The 20,364-nt window shown below is 43.1% G+C and overlaps 1 protein-coding gene across 3 annotated transcripts in view; it reads right to left on the bottom strand.

Moving 5' to 3' along the window:
- TGFBR3 (transforming growth factor beta receptor 3) overlaps window positions 1–18,939 on the bottom strand; it is a 185,763-nt gene extending 166,824 nt beyond the window's left edge. For 2 of the 3 annotated variants that reach the window (XM_087447604.1, XM_087447614.1), the window contains exon 1: window positions 18,607–18,939. The gene's annotated coding sequence lies outside the window, so the exon portion shown is untranslated. The remainder of the gene's footprint in view (window positions 1–18,606) is intronic. The other variant, XM_087447607.1, reaches the window with a different exon arrangement.
- Window positions 18,940–20,364: the final 1,425 nt, after the last annotated feature.

Here is a 20,364-nt window from a genome sequence, read left to right as displayed (position 1 = left end):
GTCTGTCCGACTGTACGCGTTAATCCTGGTGCTTAAACCAGGTCTGAATGAACCTGTGGAAAAGAAAGGCAAATGGTTCTATTAAAAATATAGACTGCAAATTGCTGACAATAATATTGGGCAATTATTAAAATGCAGCAATTACAGATATAATACAGCCAAGCTAAACAGTTTGATGCCCAAAGGCAAACCACAGCAAGTTTACACCGGATCTTAAAACATCTCCGAGGAAGTCCAAGACAAGTTGAAACTACACACTGCTGCCTCTAACAAAGAGGGAACTTTTATTCTTTTAGCTTAAAAGTCCCTCCACAATGTAACTTGTTCAAAAAGAAAATAAACTGCAGAGAGTTTTCTGTCTAATCTTCCCAACGTGGTGACAGGATCCTAAGGCGGAGAAGAATAAAAAGGGAAGCATGTTGTTCCCATCCAGTGGAACTGGAGTTTTGGCCAAAACTTGCAGACATTAGCGCCTTAACACACGACTCAGGGATCAGTTCTCCAGCTAGAAGAATGCTGGACAAGCAAAGGCTTCTGATAAGCTGTAGATCTGAAATAAAACTAGAGAAATACAAACTCCTCTTCCTTCTCTGAGATTATATCACACTCAGTTTGCAAAGACCAGGGACGCCTCACCCTGGTTTTCTGACCTCACTGAATCTTCTGGACTTTAAGAACTAAATGCTCCCTTTAGAAATATAAATAGGGTACTCTGAGATCTTGAAAGAACAATTTGGGGTCTACTGTGTAATAGTCATTTTGCCCACATTTCAAAGTAATGTGTTCCATTCAAAGGGTACCAGAACTTTTAGTGTCCGCAAATGAACAGAAAAAAATTCTGGGTGAGAGCTTAACGGATTTAAAAAAAAAAAGATGAATGTGCTACTAATTCTTCTAATTTCAGAGCTCCTCTACGTCTATTTCTGAGGCCATTAATCTGAGCATGCTGTCCCATATTTCCCGGTGATCCAACAGAGTACAAAGGTAAAGACCAGGATTAGCTGAAAAACCCCTACCCAAAGGAGTCCTGAAAACCATCCTGGGTTAAACCAAGGTTCAAAAGGAATTGGTTGGGAATGGTATTCCTTGGGTTGAACAGGATGTTTTTTTAAAGAGCAAATCTTGCTCTATCTCAGGAGGAAAATGTGGCAAAATGATGTCTGGCAGTAGGTTAAAAGCCAGTAAGAAAAATTACTAAATTCTCCTTTGATGGCTAACAGAACCAGCTATATAATGAGATTATCAAAATCAGAACTAATGTATAATTAACCTGTAGCCAATCAATTTCTCAAAAGAATTAACATGCTAAAGATACATATGAATGGCTCTTAAAGTTGGAAGAGGTCAACATGATTTTACTGATGAAGAGGAGCCCAATCCCCAAGACCAGCACTTGCCCAAAATAACACGGCAGAGTCCAGACTAGAAACCAGATCTTTCCATGACCAGCATTTACCTCCCAGCTCAAGGTCTGTCACCAAAAACTAGGAACCATTTTCTCCCCCTCGATATCCAATCTCCGAAAACATAACGATTTTCCCAAGAGAGGGGGACGCCTGTCATGGCTGCCATCAGACATTGGTACTTCCATCTTTACATATGCACTCTGCACCAATCATTACTGATCACAAACCGTGACTTGACTTCAGGACTGTGGGTGGCAGCTATAATAAACAAACAATCCTTGGTAACACTGTATGACTCTAAATTCTCTGAAAATGCAAAGGGCAGGATGAAGCACAAACCTGTGCGTTGTCACATCTTAATGCCAAAACTGTTCAGTCCCTAATCAGGAAAATATTCAACAAATTTGAAGATCTTAAGAGAAATATTGAGTGGAATCAAAAAATTATCATTTCCTAAACTCAAATAGTAAATACCACCACAGCTGCTGGTATCTGAAACATGAAACGGGTTTTCTGACAGATCATTAAAATGTTTCCAGTCTGCCATTTAAATGAATTTTTTGGAGAAAAATATACTGTTAAGTCTGCAAATGGTTAAATAAAAACTGGTAGAGAAATTGTTCTGATAGCTATTCAACATGTTATCCAGAGGATTTAGAAGAGGCAGGATGGATGACATCAATATCTAGCTTGGCAGCCTGTAGAAAGGGGTGTACAGGATGTAGAACAGATACTGCTGTTTGTCTGATGACATTTGGATGCCCTTTGAGACCTGTACACAGAGAAAGCAAAGCCACCTTACTGAGTCACAACAGCAACTCTCAGATTTCTCTACTACACAGAGAAACTGGATAATTCCAAATCCCCGTTTTCAGACAGATTTGGCATAAAGAGGGGAAAAGTCCTGGATTTGGATAAGAAATCTTTGGAATAGCATCCAAGCACGATCAATATTCAACAAATATTTACTACTATGTGCCAGGCACTGCTGAAGATGCCAAAGATATAGCAGTGGAAAAAGGAGCCCAAAATCCTGTCCTCATGGAGCTTATGTTCTTGTAAAGTGACACCATTTACTACTTTAGGCAAGATATTTCATTTCCTGACCTTCATTTCTTCCTCCAATAAATCTGTATTGATTGCTTACTCCATGTCAGGCAATGGGGATATAGTGGCCAAGCAGAGACATGTTCTCTGCCTTCATGGGCTTAAAATTTGGTGAGATAAACAAATAATCACAAATATACAACTACACACTATGATAAGTGCTCTAAAGAAAAAGTATCCACAACCTGAAGGATAAGTAGAGGTTAAACGGGCAGGCGAGGAGGTAGAGGAACCATTACAGATCCCTGACACCTACGGAGGGAGCATGGCTGCAAAGCCAAATGGGAAACAAGAGGAATAAGGTTCGAGAAGGGGTTTAAGCAAGGAAGTGGTGTGATCTGATTGGGCTTTTAAAGATTTCTCTGAGTACTGTATGGAGAACAGATTGAAGGGAGCCCAGAGTGCATGGAAGATCAGTTAAGCCTCTTACAGCAGGTCAGACAAGAAAGGAGGTTTAGATCAGAAAGGAGTCTCAGTTTCTTCATTTGTAAGAAGATAATAACAAATTAAGCTCACTTACATCATAGGGTTGTTGTAAGAATCAAATCAGATTGTACAGGTACAGTATAAAAGTTATTATTTACCATTAGCACGCTGTCTCTACTAAAGAGAATTATTATCCTGAGGTCTAAGAGTAAAGTCCCAACATTCTGCGGCTGCCAGTGGCAGGGAAAAAAGGAGAATAACTCCTGAACTACCTGTACTTATAGGCAGGAATTCCTCATGAAGACTCAGTGGGAAGGGAGGCAGGAGGCACAGAGGGTACAGGATGTGCAGAGAAGCTGGAATCCACTCTCCCCTGCACCACCAGTGCCGGCCCACCCTCACTCCTGGCGCAGAGTGTGACCAGCACATCTCGGGCCCCAGATGCTGTGTGGTTTCCTTGAGGCCGACCTTCAGTCAGTTCTTAAAAGCCCTTTTGTCTGTCCCAAGCACAAGAGACCTCACTGCCCAAGCAAAATCCAGTAAAAAGGGGAGGGTGGGCATGAATACTACATTTCCCAAGGTTGTGAAAAACCATGTTTTGTTCACTTTCACACAATAGGATGGATTTTTTACCCACCCTTGCAATATTCTAAGAATCACATTTCACATTTAATATTTGTGTATCTAAAGATTTCTGTTGCTTATAATTTTGAGCTAAAATTAATAGAGAACTCTACTTGGGGGTTTCCAAACCTGCCTTACTCAGATGTGTTACACTGGACAAGTCATTTAGCCTCCACCACCCCCTCATCTGTCAAATGGTGATGATATTTTGATTGTAATGTATGAAGTAGAACATGGGCACGGTACCTAAAACAATACCTGGCCCACACAGCACACTTTTTAAAAATAATAGTCATTGGAGTTTTTATGGGTAAAATACAACTAGACTTTCAGAAAACCAAGCAAACTACCAGTAGCAAGATAATATAAATAGTAGTTTAGATCAGTTTGTATTAATTTTAGGACTAGATTTTATCATCTAGAATTTCAAAAATCCCCTCCAAATCACCAAAAAATAATGATTCCAAACTCAATACAAGAGATATGAGTCCTAAAGACAGTCATAATATTGCAAAGCTTTTCGCAAAGGGTGGCAAAGCTACTGCTTCAACATCTCTGGTATAAGTCACAGGGATCTGGCTGCATGGCCCTCCTCAGTTCTACCTTATGATTCCAAATTAGTGTCAGGGGTTTAGCCAGGGGGCTGCGGAACTCAGCCTGGCACTGCCACCAAACCAACATCTCAGCGTAAGGGTTACTTCTTTTTTGTGTGTGTGTGAGGAAGAGTAGCCCTGAGCTAACATCTGTTGCCAATCCTTCTCCTTTTTGCTGAGGAAGATTGGCCTGGGGCTAACATCCATGCCCATCTTCCTCCACTTTATATGGGACACCGCCACAGCATGGCTTGATGAGCGGTGCACAGGTCTGCAGCTGAGATCCGAACCCTCGAACCCCGGGCCTCCAAGCAGAGAGTGCGAACTTAACCACTATGCCACCGGGCCAGCCCCTAAGGGTTACTTCTTTAAGGTAGCCTTCTATGATTCCCTCGGACAAAGTTAAACTTGGACACCTGGAATGTAGTGCAATTCAACCCTCAAGGTAAATCTTTATGTAATATTTCCTTCCAGGTATGGGCTCTCTCACTCATCTGTTCACTCCAGAGAGAGAGATCACAGTCTACCTAGCTCACTACTTGGCATACAGTAAGCATACAATGTAGGTATCACAATGGATAGCAAGTATAAAATAGTATTGTATACACTGCAATTAAAAGTAGTATGGAAAGATGGTGAATTATGAGAACATTTCTCAATAATAAATGATAAACCAACAAATAAGAGTTGTGTATTTGAGGGCCGGCCCCGTGGCTTAGCGGTTAGGTGTGCGCTCTGCTACTGGCAGTCCAGGTTCGGATCCCAGGCGCGCACCGAAACACCGCTTCTCCGGCCATGCTGAGGCCGCGTCCCACATACAGCAACTAGAAGGATGTGCAACTATGACATACAACTATCTACTGGGGCTTTGGGGAAAAAAAAGGAGGAGGATTGGCAATAGATGTTAGCTCAGAGCCGGTCTTCCTCAGCAAAAAGAGGAGCATTAGCATGGATGTTAGCTCAGGGCTGATCTTCCTCACAAAAAAAAAAAAAAAGAGTTGTGTATTTGAAAGACCCTATATCCCAGGCAGCCTCAAAGGAATAGGAGAGGCAGGAGTTCTGGCATCAACATGTTTTACAAGCTCAAACAAGTCACTTCATTCTGGGCTTTAATTTCTTCATCTTTAATATGAACAGATTAAACAAGAAAATCTTTTATTGTATACCTTACTTATAACTGTTATTACATGGACCAATAACTAATCCTGAATCTCTCCTAAAAAATGAGACTTCAAACACACTTGTGGAAATTTGAAATGCATGATCATTTAATGGCTAGCAAGAATGACTTAAAACTGGAAAGTATTATCCAAGAAAAACACTCAACTTGACAACATAAGTATAAATAAAATACTAATACTACATTAGCTATTTTTAATGCATAACATATAAACAAAAAATACTTAAATGAATTCTCTTCCAAGCAATGTAAGCAGACACAAAATCTGAATTTTATCACATCTGCCCATTTTATCAAAACTGCCATTTTTATTCTATTCCTCAAACTCCAGGAGCTCTACTCATTCCCCTCACCTCATTCCAAAAGCCACTTTTGATAAATTCCATCCTACTGTGAACATTCCATCTCCTTAAAATTTGTGTATAATTTGTTCCATGTTATCTTCTACTCAGAGCCAACTCAGAATGTTAGAAATAGATAACATCTACTCCAACCCTTTAATTTTACAGATTAGCAAACCAAGAATTAGAAAGGCTCAACGAGTGGGCCACAGCTAGTTAGCAGCACAGCCAAGACTTGTCCATACGCTGCTTTGTAATTACTCTGTGCTTCTTCATGTGTTTATACCTCGTCCCCCTTCCTATTAGAGGCTAACTCCATGCTTTCTTCTGACTCCACAAAACATCTCAGCTACCATCTAGTGAGCGCCTACTGTGTTTTTCACAAGTTCTCATTTCATCTTCTCAACCCAAGGAGATAAATGTCCTTTACTCCACTTTATAGTGAGAGAGGTGAGGCTTCACGATGCTAGACAACCCCAAGATCACCAGCTAAGAAGTCCTGGCACCAGGATTTGAGCCCTGGTCTGCCTGACTCCACAGCCCATGCTCTAAACCACTACAAACAGGAGCTCATCCACTGGGCGCCAACCAGGCCCTGCACAGTCACCTTCTGGTAGTGGGCGGGCTGATTAGATCTGACATTAAGGATGTTATTTTGTTTTGAAACCAGGGAGGCAAGGCTCAATCAGCAGTTTTATTTTACTTCATTCATTCACACAACAAACCTTTATTAGCACCTACCATGTGCCTGGCACTGTTCAGAGTGCTGGGGACACGGCAGTGAACTAAACGTGACACTGTATGCTTGGAGTTTACCTTCTAATAGAAGAGACAGACAACAAATGTATAATGTGTCAAGTGGTGGTTTAAGTCCTACGATAGAAAAATAAAGCAGATTAAGGAGAGAGAGTGACGAGAGGAGGGATGTTATTTAAGATAAGGTCGTCAGGGAAGGTGTGATATTGTGATTTATAATATGAAATATATATTTGGTGTTCATCCCCATTTCTGGCACAAAGCTCCTAAGACCCTTGGAATTTCCTAAGTGATGAGAGGGATAAATGTCTTTTGTTATGTTAATGAGGTGACTTTGGGACCCCACCTAAGGATGGGGGCTAGTGGCCAGGAGATCTCAGGGTGTGATTAGAGAGTTGGAACTTTCAGTCTCACCTCCCACTTCCCCCCACCTGCAAGGATCAGAGAGTGCTCCTTGTGGAGTGGAGTGGAGGCTGAATCAATCTCCACTGGCCAGTGATTTAATCAATCATGGCTATGGAACGAAGCCTCCATAAAAACCCAAAATGATGGGGTTCAGAGAGCTTCCAGATTGGTCAACACGTGGAGATTCAGGGAGAGTGGCACCCTACAAGAGGGCATGGAAGCTCCGCACCCTTCCCCCATACCTTGCCCTATGCATCTCTTCTGTCTGGCTGTCCCTGAGTTATATCCTTTTATAATAAACCGGGAATCTAGTAAGTGAAATTTCTCTGAGTTCTGTGAGCTGCTCTAGCAAATTAATCAAACCCAAGGAGAGGGCTGTGGGAACCTCCAATCTGTAGCTGTTCGGTCAGAAGCACAGGTAACAAGCTGGGCTTGTGACTAGCGTCTGAAGTACAGGGAAGTGTTATGGGACTGAGCCCTTAAACTGTGGAATCTAATGCTATCTCTCCAGGTAGATAGTAACTAGTGTCAGAATTAATTTCAATTCTCAGACACCCTGCTGGTGTCTGAGAATTGCTTGGTGGTGCGAGGGGAAGACACACCCACACACAGTGGAATTGGTGACCAGAACCCTTTTTAGAAGGCCTCTCAGATGAAGTGACATTTGAGCACAGAGGTGAGACACAGAGCTGACAATATCTGAAAGAAAAGCATCCCAAGCAGCAGGCACAGCAAGTGCAAAGGCCCTGTGGTGAGCGAGCATGCTTGGTGTGTTCTAGGAGCAGACTGCAGTATAGTATAGTGGAAAGCATGGGGACGCCCCCAACCTACCTGGGTTCAAATCCCTGCCCAGCCTCTTCTTAGAGGTGTATCTGTGGGCAACTTACTAAACACCTCCACACCTCATCTATAAAGTAGAAATAATCGTTCTATTTCCCTACAATGGTTGTTATGAGGATTAAGTCAATTAATAACATGTAAAGCACTTAATACCTAGTATGTCCTTAGAGTTCAGGAAATGGTAGCTAGGATTTTTAACTAGGTGATTGATAACTCAGCTCCATTCAAGACAATTTATTTTCAATTTGATAGTTTTGAATCCCAAGGTTAAATTCCACTGCTGGCTTTGCACGTGGCCAATGACTTCCTCTTAAGCCTTTGACTTCCTTGGCTGGGCTTCCTGTGCTGACGAGGAGGGCTCTGTAGGAACCATACTGATGTTATCGCAAAAAGAGCGGGAGGCAAATCACTCTAACTCACTGTTAAGCTAATATAAATCACTCTTCATTCAACATAACCCCTACCCCCAAGAATCAGAAGCTTCTTCAGAAGTGTAATTTACTGCCCGTTGGATTTAAGTCATTGGTTTCACAGGACTGGATCCCACCAGTCTTGACCCCTCACTAGCACCACCCACAGAAGCAAGTGGTAATTTCAGTTGCAATCCTCCGTCTTGAGAAGAGTTAAAACCTCTCTTCAAAATTAAGACGGTAATTTAATTTTAAAAAGGACTTTCTCCAATATCCTTTTTCTCTAAGCTTAACATTTCTTTTCAAAGAAATCAGAACATCAAAGCAAAACTCAAGAGTCATCTGGCCTGGCCATCTCCAGACTGTTCCTCAGAACACAGCCCTGAAGCAACTCTAGAAGATACAGTGAGCGGCCCTAAGGATGGGCCCAGAGCCAAGGGAAGATGTCAGGGTGACAAGAAAATTCTGCTCCTCTGCCCCATACCCTCTCCCCTAGCTCTTTTCTTTAATGCTGTGTTTACTTTTCATCTTTGTAGTCCAACGGGTTAAAGGGCAAACCACAGGCAGAGAGAAACCACAGCAAGCCCGAGCCTGTTAGAGGTAAAATGGGAGGCTTCCCAAACCACTTGTAAGGCTAGGGAGAGCCCACGGCTGCTGCTTCAAGTCAGACGATTAAAAAGAGGGCAGTGTTCTAGTCTGACAGGTCTTGAAGGAGGCTTTTTAAAAATCAAATTCTCCTTCCTCCAGACAGACCTGATGGTTTTCCCTTTTTAATGCCTTTAAGTGTATACTTAACTCGAGCTATAAGAAATCCACAAAATCTTGCTTCTTTTCATTCATTTATTCATCCAACAAATATTTATCAAGTGCTTGATCAGTGCCAGGGCTATTCCAGGTGTGAGGATTCAACAGTGAATAAAACCAAAAAAATCGCTGCCCTCGTGGAGCTTACATACTAGTCAGGAGACACAGCCTATATAAAGACGCATAATGGTATAAGAGATAGAGATAAATGCTAAGAAAACAAAGCAGAGAAGAGGGAAAGGACATATCTGGGGGTCTTTACTTTGTTTCCTTTGTTTTGAGTAAGAATCTACAGGAAGTGAACTCTGTAGATATTTGGGAGAAAAACACTTCAAGCAAAGAAAACAGCAAATGCAAAGGCCCTGAGACAGAGCATGTCTGGCAGGCTTGGGGAACAGCAAGGAGGTCAAGCAGCTGGAGCAGACTGAGCAAGCCAGAGAGTGGAGGAGTGAGGTCAAAGAGGTAACAGGCAAGGGAGTCAGGGCCTGATTGTGTCGGGCTTTACAGATCATTGTAAGGAGTTTGGTTTTTGCTCTGAGAAAGACAGGAACAGTGGAGTATTTTAAGCAGAGGAACAACAGGATCTGACTTAGGTTTTATCAGAGCCATTCTGGCTACTGGGCGGAGAAGATTGCAGAGGGCCAGAGGGAAGCACTACTCCAGCCGTGCGATCTTGGGCAGGCCCACTAACCTCTCTGTACCTATCCTTAGAGGGTACAGGGACCTTAGAGGGTCCTGTAGGATAGAGGGTCCCCTTCTTAGCCTTAGAGGGACTTGAAGATGATTATTTCTAAGCCCTACTCTAGCCCTTAACTCTGACTCTGAGTTGATTTTCTTTCTCTTTTCTATAGTTATAATTTATATCGACTGTAAGCTTGATCTTTCCCCAACGCTTTAACTGAAATGGAACTGAGTCAAAGAATTCAATTTGACAGGACATAATATATGCCAACCCCATGCCATGCACCCAGGATACAAAGATGATAAGACTCAATCCTGCTCTAGGGAAGTCCACAATTCGGCAGAGGAAGAAAATAAGTTCTCACGAGGCAGCAGGAGAAGCGCTGTAAGAGAAATTAAGGGAAGAAGCAACCAACCACCTGCCAGGAGGAGCTATGTGGAGCTTCCCTAGAGAAGCTGACAGTGGAAACGGCCTGGACAAGCAAGCAGGAGACCACCAGAGGACAGCAAGCAGGGGATGTTGGAGGAGGGGCAAGTATAAAAGGAACAGGGTGTGAGCACAGGGCATGCTTTGGAAACGATAAGGAGTCTGGTAGAGTGCAGTTCATGGAGGAAATCAAGGAAAAATGGCTGAAAAAGTAGGCTGCGGCTATATTGTCAATAACTGGACTTCCCATGCCAAGGATAATGGAACAGCAGAGACTTTGAAAATGCAAGAAATGAAAACACAGACCTGTGCTTTAGAAGGTACCAACCATAATGAATGAATAATTGGAAACAGATGCTGAAGCCAGGAGAACCAACTGGCAGACACCTGCAATAGTCCAGGTGAGATAATGATTTGGAAATGGAAAAGAAAATGCCAACTGAGACCTGCTAACAGTAAGCCACAGTGGGATTGGTGTGATTCAGCTCAGGGAAGGAACCAGAAGGAAGTTAAGTATGCCTAAAGCTCCTTGATTCATAACTGGTGCCACTTACTGACATAGGAAATAAAGGAGTTGAGACTGGGACCAGAGAAATAGTATGCTGGGTTTTGGACTTAGTTTTAACAGAAAGACCTACAGAACAACCAGTAGCTGCTGGAAATAAGGGTATGAAATATAAAATGGCATAGACGTGACCATTGAGGCATGGAAATATGAGCGACTAAATGTAGACTGAGAAGAGAAAGGAAAGGGAAAATGGAACCTGGAGAATGCCAGCACATGCACTGAAAAGGAAAACTGAAGAGAGATCTGCAAGGCAAGGGGAGAACCAGCAGAAGTAGTTCCAGGGAAGCCAAGATGATAAAGCGTGGGGAAAAGAGGAGAGAGAAGCAGCAAACACATCACAGAGAGGTCAATGAAGACGCTGACTGAACACAAGCCTGGAATTTTGTACTTAGCACCTTTTCTAGCGCCCTGTCATGGTGTGGTGGGCATGGGAGCCCACCCGCCACAGGCCGGGGAGTTATGGGAGGTAAGAAAACAGGAGCCAATAACTCAACACCACTAGCCCTGACAGACTCCGTGTTATCAAAGATTCTGTACCATCAGGAAAGTTTTATTCAACACACTGTGGAGGTGTAAGGTGTGAGAAACAGGAACTAAGATCTGCTGGGGGTGATCTGCTGATGGCGGAAAGGAGATTTCTTAGTTAACACATGGGTCTCATGGGACCACTAATCCTGAAACTAGCAGCAGGCATTCAGAAAGGCTAGTTGCTTCTGATAAGTGCTGAGGACAATACACCCACACACACATCATCCAACTTCCAGTTAGGCTTCTCACCTTGGTATTCTTCTCACACTAGCATCCCTAGTCCTTCTCCCCCAGCAGAATAATGCCAAGCAGCAGGGACTACATTTCCGTTCAAAGCAGGGTAAAACGTATAACAAAAAACCATTGCACCAACTACCTGGTATGATGCTGGGAGCCCATAACCTGGCAGCTTCACACAGGAAAACCTGTATCAAAAACACCAGCCGGGACCCAGAACACTGGGACCAAACCCCTTAATGTCAGCAGAAGCTGCCTAACTACTCTTCCGTTTGCTGAGAAAGAAAAAGAAGCTGAAGGAGGAGCGAGTCTTTCATCCCAAAATTATTCTTAATTTCCAATATAGAACGCTTAGAAAAATTTGAAAGCCAACAGAAAAACTAACAGATTCTTTTAAATGTGCATCTATAGTCCTTTCTCCTTTACCCTCTACAAAAAAAACAATCCAACCCCCAAATGATCATTTTTCTTGGCTTAATCTCCCTATTTTTGTGATATATAATTGGAAACAGACTGCTTTTTCCTGGCTTCAGAGAACAGGATCTTCGGGGTTATAAGAGTTGCCAACTACAAAATCTCAACCTTAGCAAAATTTCTTTTGCAAACCTCTTACCTATATACCTACTTGAAATACATATTAATGCCAAAGAAAACATTTAAATCCCTTATTATTATGCAAAAGTGAATTTTCTCCTAACAAATTAGACACTCCCTCCCTTTCCTAATCTCCCTAACCAGTTAAGCTAAGTGGAATCCTGCTTTGTGCTCAGTTATCTCTCATTTGAACATTACCAAAAGCCCCACCCAGCAAGGTATCTATATGGGATACTTTCTGGAACTATTTTTAAGAATTTAGTAGAACTGGTTCTACAGGAAACCTCCTTATTAGCCCACACACTGAATGAAATTAAAACCTTGAATATCTTAGAAAGCAACCACTCTAATAATGAAATAAAGATGCTACAAACTGAAAAAGGCATAAACACAAAAAATGTGAAATATATCAAGTAGGTCATCCTTCCCGACTCCCATGTCAAAAACATAACGCATCCAATGGCTGTGCAGCAATTATAATGGATAAGTATGATGGATTCAAAACAAAAAGTCAAATGTATCTTCACAAAATGGGTTGTTAGCCTAAGTATTTTGTCATGATTCAGATGGTATATTACGAATACACGACAAGTAACAATCTCTATAGAGACACAAAAATAAGAATACTAAGAGGAATGTCAGCTCAGAAAGCCTTTGACAAAAAGAGATAGAACAGCAATAGTAAACATGCCCATTTAGAAGATCAGAAACTTCTCCCACACACATAGGGAAGACCTTACACTGCAATGATGCAAAATGTATGTAATGAGTCAACGGTGCTTTCCCTCAAAGTTGAATTTAATTTGCCAGCCAATTGCACAAAGTCTAATATAACAAAATGAGACACTTATTCTTTATGGACAGTCAGAAGAGAATTTTGTGTTGAGTATGTTTTGTTTTAAAGAAAAAACCAGAAAAGAGATAAGTCATAACAACACAGGGTGTATCACACAAAAGTACTTCGGGGACCACACAAACACAGGGCCTTGAGATTGGAATCTAAGTATTTCACCTCAAATAACCTTCCAAGGATGAAAAAAAAAAGCCACATTCTGCTCCAGCAATCATCATACAGTTAAGCTAATTATGAAATGAAATTTGCAAATAGCCACTCGTGTATTTTTGCATCCAATGACCAATTTCATACTGTCAAAACATATAAATCACTAAAAACGCTAACAGAATTATACTCCCAAAAGGGAATCTTTTCACACACCAAATTGAATTAAGTATTTATCAAGTTCCACTAATAAAATAGTTTAATAAGTATAAGAAAAGAAATCCACAGCTCTGCCCGACCCTCCACATGGCCCACTTGGCATTCTTACCCATCAATGGTGGTTAGTCATCCTGCCTGTAAAACTGCAGACCTTCTCCCAGGGCAATTTGATCAACAGGAAAGCGCAAGGACTGGTATCTGTAAAGACTGTTTTCTGAAGATCATTTTTTCAAGGACTAATCAACCTAAATGTGTTTTTACAAATGGTCCATCTGCAATTTCATGCAAAAACCTGACCTGCAGCATGTACCAGGGAAACGAATTATGTGCTTGGAAGGGCAGACGAGCAGGTGCTTCTTCCTTCTGCGAGCAGCACCCAACCCATCTCCTTTCCCCCGGCTTCCAATGTCTAAGAGGCAGGGAGAGTAAATGCTGCTGTATTTCCATCCTTTTTCTTAAAGTGAAGATAGAGCTAACATTTCAGACTTAATTCTAAATTATTATTGTGGCAATAATTTAACATTAAATCCTAAAAATGAACTTTGCCAGGCTCTACTATCACTCAGTCCTCTTCCCAAACTTGAAGAAGCTTTCAGTACACAGACATTAATCTTTTTTTCCTATGATTATCTTAAGCAGGAGATACCAGGATGGCCTGAGGGCATGGTTCAGACCTTCAGGGATAATCTTGATTTTAAATATCTCCATCCTCTGTAAGTATACCCCTAGTTGTCAGCCTATTAAGTCTTTTTTCTTTATAGAATCATTTTATTTATTTACTTATTTATTTTGTGAGGAAGATCAGCCACGTGCTAACATCTGCCAATCCTCCTCTTTTTGCTGAGGAAGGCTGGCCCTGGGCTAACATCCATGCCTCATCTTCCTCCACTTTATATGGGACGCTGCCACAGCATGGTTTGCCAAGCGGTGCGTCGGTGCGCGCGCGGGATCCGAACAAGCGAACCCCGGGCCGCCGCAGCAGAGTGCGCACACTTAACCGCTTGTGCCACCGGGCCAGCCCCAGCCTATTAAGTCTTGATATTTGGCCTGGAACACTGAGGAATAAAAAAATGTAGAATAAGGTCCAAATGAGAGTGGCCTCATGCAGAATTTTTATGAATGTTGCTTCAAACACTAAATATTGCACACATCTTGGTTGAGAGAGAAAAATCATTATTTGCTAAGAGAAGGAAGAATGCTCGGAAGTCTGTGCTATATCTTAAGCAAGAACTTTGCAAACAGAGGAAAATAAAGCTCAATGTCAGTTAACAAACAAATGTGCTATTTCAAAAGATATAAAACAAGAAATCTAGAAATGGACAGAGCCCAGGAAATGAACCCAAGTCCTTTTTCGTAAGGCCCTTCCAAGCAGTGTTGATTTATTTCAGCTTAACTAGAAACCAAACAAATTAGCAATAGCTTGTGTTTTATGAAATGCTACAGAAAGACAACACTTTCATTCCAAGTGTTACTCTAAAGAGGAAGAACCAGAGAAATCACTGCCATGGATCTTGATGCAGTCATCTTCTTCCGAAGCCACCAACGCCCTAGATTCACTCTTTTATATTTCAAACTGTCCACGTTCTCAGAGGCCATATGAGATTGCTTTTAAGTTCAAGACCCCTAAAAACATTTATTTAACTTGACTTATACAAGTTCAAAAAGTAGTTAACATTTTTTAAGTTTCAAATTTCAAAAGAAGTTTAAAAATATAAGAAAAAAATGCTCCATTGGACAGACTGAAACAGCGATAAAATCATTATAAAAATAACTGTTAAGAGTAAAAAAAAAAAAGACAAAATGAAGACTGTCCTGATTAACTAATGAACCTGACAATTATAATTAGTTTCGGTCCAATAGCAATGAAAGAAGAAAAAAAAATACCTTTCAAAATGAATTATCAAGAACAGGGGTAATTCAAACTGACCACAGAGCAAATTTATCTAGGAAAAATATTACAGCAATGTAATACTTAACAGTCATCCTCTAAATTCCAACTCTTCTGTCCGTTAAGCTTGAAATGTAAAATCACAACTTTCCATAGATTTATGATCCCAGGAAACTGGTCATCACTTAGGTACTAAAGAAGTCAACAGCAATCACCTTCTTAGTCAAAGCACAGCTGAGTTCCCTGGATGCTTAGGCCCAGATTCTACCCTCAGAAAAGAGTCACCTGACTTTTACAAGATACAACCAAGTTTGCAAGCAAAAGGGAAAGATTAATTCCTTTGAGTCTTAAAAAGAAAGCAACAATACTTTCCTTGAAGCAAACCAATTTTGTCAATTTATAAAGGCTTTCCATGACAAAGCCCTAGGAAGCCTTGAGGCATCTTGGCCCCCTGCTATCAGAGGGCTGAAACAGGACAGCTAATTTGCCAAACTCCAGGACCAGGAACGGTAAGCCTAATAGGGAGCTGGGGGTTGATAAATGTTTGCTGAATGAGTAAACTAGATGAAAGCATGGAAGACTAAACTAAATGCTAAACAGCCTAAATAAAATGCTACTCTGAAGTGTAAATGCAATGCTGAGGTTTAGAAAGAAGGGACTAAATGTGAAAGTTATTTTAAAATAGGATCCACTGGACCCTAACTTAGTAAATGAAATAAAGTTAAGTCCCTACTACCTGATACATAAGAGACAAGAAAGGAAACTGACTTACAAAACTGCAGGCAAAGATTGAAACTGTTTTTACAAGTCAGTTTAACTTGAACTATTTTTCCAAGCATGTTAACTCTTAAATATCGTATATATTATATTTACAGGTATGAATGTCTACAGACACATCACACCTATACCAGGCAAATAAGATACTTCTAAATTATTACTATACTAAAAATATAAGCCTCTGAAGAACGCACAGGAATAGAAATGCTGTCACTCAGGATAACAATCCCTTATTGTCTTGCACTTGGAAGATGTTAATGAAAAATGATAATGACAGGATTGTGACTGCACCAACCTCCCTGAGAACAAATTCACTATATCCAGTTTTCTACAAAAGACAAATGATGGTCATTACAAAAGGATTCACAATGGATCTCTCTGGACTCCCAGTTCTCCTAGGTAATTTGAAATATTATTCAAAGTATGCAAAATTATTTTACATATACTTCTTAAGGAAAACAAATGGGAAAAAACTACATATGTGTGTATTTAATATCAGCCACCAGAGAGTTCTTGACATATATCCAACATATAGGCTCTGTCCTCAAGGTCATTCTTATTGTAATCAGTTGAAACTAAACCCAGTTCTCCATGGTAAACTCAGAAAGCAACTTGGTTATTTTGCTAGATAAAGCCACCACATTTTCCATTTCTGAAATGTATGCTTAACACTCTAAAAACTGGTTTACTTGCCGAATAGACATCAATAGTGTATTATGCTCCCCCTATTGGCTAATATTCAAAATAACAATGAATTCCCCAGGGGTTGCCTTTGAAGTGCGGGGGTTCAAAAGTAAGTTGGTGATTTTTATATTTAAAAACATGAGCTGGATCAACAATTGTTAAGCAAAGCTGCCATGTAATGGTCAGATTCCATCAAAACAGGAAAAATTAAAGTTGACAAATGACAAAGGCAAACTGAAGGGCTGAAAATATGCTGAAGCCTTGAAACACTAAACAATGCAGAATTAAAGCCAAAAGCAGAGAACACTAAGAAACAGAGCAACATCCTTTAACTGACACAATGGCATGAAATCAATTTCACTTTAATAGCCCTTAAGGGGGTAAGAATTATTTCCCTGCCTCCTGTGCCAACCCCAAGCTGTTTCCTAAGGAAGCCAAGTAATGCTGACCAGCAATGTCTCGAGAATTAATAAAAGAAATTAAGAATAAAGATCCAAATTAATTAATACAAATCTGAGTTCTACTTATAATCACTCGGAGCCAGTTTCAGAGGAACTGTAATTTGGCACCCCCATATCACCTAAATTAATCACAGATATCTTATTTGTGTTTCAAGAGAGATGTGTTCAACTCAAAGGGGAAGCTGAAAGGTGGGAGAAAACACCTGGAATCTGACTGTACTTGTTGCTCTCTGCTGAGTGCCTAAACTAGCTCTCCGTCAGAATGAACAGAAAGTTCTGTCTGTGTATTAGCCTGGGCAAGTAACTAACCTCTAAGGTCTTAGCTGTAAAATGGGGCTATTAATTGTGTTTTTACCACAGAGTTGGTATGAGGATTAAGTGTCCCTAAGGCATTTAGGAGAGTGTCTGGCACATAGTTTGGGCTCAATACACGTTAGCTATTATTATTACTTGAAAGAAATAGCTAATTTCACACTGAAGTTAACTGTTAGCAGCCTAAAAGTACCATTTCAGGAAAATTAAAAGGTCTGGACATGTGCTTTGCTACTTGCACAGACTTCTCTTCCTCCCAAACGGCTCGCTTACTTTTCTTGCAAGGGAGATGGAGCTCAGAAACAACCTGGTTCCCCATCTCAGCCTGTCCTTCCTACCGTCCCCTAGCCTCATCGCTCTTCTCCCGTCACCGCTGGGCTCAGGACAAGCAGCGCTAACGGCCGCGCAGCGCTTGCTCGGCGCCAAGCAGTTTTAGGACTTGACATGTATGAAATCACTCAATCCTCATAGCGACCTTATGAGGCATGTACTATTATGATTCCCATTTCACAGCTAAGGAAATGCAGCGATTTTCTTCTCTCACTTCTTCTTATGGACACTAAATCCGTAAGTTCTACTCTATCAAGCTAATTCACGCTTGACAAGCCGGTTCCCTACACTATGCGATTCCGGAAAGTGGGGCAAATGCCCTAATAAGAAGACTCCAGTCAGATTCTCCCAGCAACAGTCCACGACTTCCAAGCTTGTTCTGACCGAATAAACATGCTAAGAGAAGCCTTCAAAACAAACGAGGTCAGGCTGCTAATAAGCTAACGGGGGTCGCGTTGTCTGCAGGGACTCCGCGCTGCAGCGCCCGGCGCCGCCCGCAGAGCACCCCGAGGGCGCGGCCGGCCGGGAGCGCAGCGCACGTTGGTGCGCGAGTGCTGGGGCCGCAGCCTCTGCAACGGCAACTGAGTGCAAACCCACAGCAAACCTTTCCCACCGACGCTGTCACCCGCCCAGCGGGAAGTGGCCGGCGCGCCCCGCAAGGGTCAGAAGAAAGTGCGGAGAGGAAGAGTGAGGGCAGGCGTGGAGGAGATGTCCTCCCCAGCATAGCGCATCGCCCCGAGCGCTGCCCACCGGGGGCAGCCACTCCCCACGCACCGCGGGCCAAGGATCCCGGCTCCTCGGAGCGTAAACACTGCCCGACCCACGCCGTCCCCCAAGCCCGGGAGGCTGGAGCGACCCCGGGCCGTGAAACAGGCACAGAGCTCCGCGCAGCGCCCACAGGCACCGCGCAGCCTGCAGAGCCCGCGGCCGGGACGGGAGCTGGACCAGCGGCGCGGCCAGGGGCGTCCAGGCGCGGGCTGCAGCGCTGCTGGGTCGGCCGGCACGTACCTCGGAGGCGGTGTGTCAAGCGGAGATCCACCCGCCCCAAGCTGGAGGAAAGCAGAGGAAAGTTTCCCCGCCCAGCGCTCGGCGGCGGCGAGCTCCGGCAGCTGCTGCGCCGCGGCGCAACTACGCCATCCGGACCCGCCGGGGACTTTCACCTCCTGCAGGGAGCTCCGGGAATCGCACGGGGAAAGTGGCTGGGCACCAGAGCCGCTGACCTCCCTCCCTCACTCACTGGGAAGAGGAAAGCGCCGCTCAGCGTCCCCGAAACCCTCGATTACCCCCATCGGGCCGACCCAGCGCGCCCGCTCTCCCTCACACACGCGGGCGGGGACGGGCAGGACGCCACAGCAATCAGCGCGCGGGGGGAAGGGCGCTCCTCCTCCGCCGTCCCCACCGAGGGCTCTGGGCCGCCGAGAAACTCCTCCTCCCGCCCCCCGCCTCCTCTCTCCTCCCCCTTCTCCTCCCGGGCCGATGGATGAGCCCCGAGCGCCGCTTGAGCCAGCGTTTCCCTTCGGACTGAGGAGGGAGGGAGAGAAGGAGTACGGGGAGCCGCCGGGCTGCTGCGCGCCCAGGTTGGGGTGGTGAGGGTCCCAGTCCTTGGGGGAAGAGCGCGGGGGACGCGGGCGCGAGCTGCAGGAATTCGCTCCCTCAAACTAGGTCGCTCAAACTTTCCAGGGCTCTCTGGAGGAGTTGGATTTTTATTTGGTTCCCTCCGTCTTGATATAAAAATTCTAAACCTCCAGTTATCCGATCACACCGTCTTGCCCACTCCCTAGCAAAGCCCCCCACGCACACATTCATTCTTTCCCTGTTTGTTTTTCCCACCTCCAGTCCTGCTTCTTATCTCAAGATGCGCTCTGATGGTGGGCGCCTGCGGGGTCCTGCCTCCTCCTCTGGAGCCAGCTGAGAGTGCATTCCCCAGCCGTTCCCCCTGCTCGCTAAATAAATTGATACAAATAAAGGAGCTAAGTCAGCATTACTGGCGTTACCCTAAGGTTGGCACGGTATGAACGAAGGTGTCGGTGGCCGTGCAACTTCCTGTATGCAGGTGCCTGTGAACCTGTAGGAGTTGACGGATACGATAATCAGAATACCACTTTGATACTCCTGTTTACACCCTGTTTTTCTATTAAAAGATATGCTTAAATCACAGGATATTGTTTTACCAACAGGCTGGTGAAATGACCGTGGGCAGACAGGTTTCAGACACCTGACTTCCAGTCCTGACTCTGCCCTTAGACTAGCTGTGGGATCTTGGACAAACGGCTTAAACTCTCCAAGTCTCTGCTTTCTCCTCTATAGCATAAGAAGCTTGGCCTAGGAGACCTCTTCCAGTTCTAAAGTGTTATGGTAGGCCTTTAATATGTGGGAGAGTGGAGTGGGAAGTTCTTATATTATTACTTATATTACTATTTGGAAAGTTATTGGATTTTCCTACTTTGAGAGAAGAGGAAGTATTTCTCATCCTTTTTCTTTTGTACATGTACATAGAGAATCCACCCAATTGGAGATACTTTCACAAAGGTCAAATCATCATTGATCCCCTAGATTACTGCAAAAACTTCCTCAATAAACCATTCATTCCTTACCAATATTTGTTGAGTACCTGCTGTGTGAGAGGCTTGAGCTAGCTTGGTGATACACATAGGCATAATATCCTGAAGGAACAGTCTAGGTAGAGTTAGCCTCAGCTTCGATGTAGTCTCTCTCGATTAAAGAGAGAGGCCTTAGTTTCTCATAGACTCAGATTACATAGTATTC

The sequence above is a fragment of the Ceratotherium simum genome, chromosome 2 (genome assembly GCF_057802395.1).
Source record: "Ceratotherium simum simum isolate JZ-2026a chromosome 2, ASM5780239v1, whole genome shotgun sequence".
Lineage (NCBI taxonomy): Eukaryota > Metazoa > Chordata > Mammalia > Perissodactyla > Rhinocerotidae > Ceratotherium > Ceratotherium simum.
Note: the sequence above shows the minus strand (reverse complement) of the source record. Positions and strands in the feature narration are given on the sequence as shown.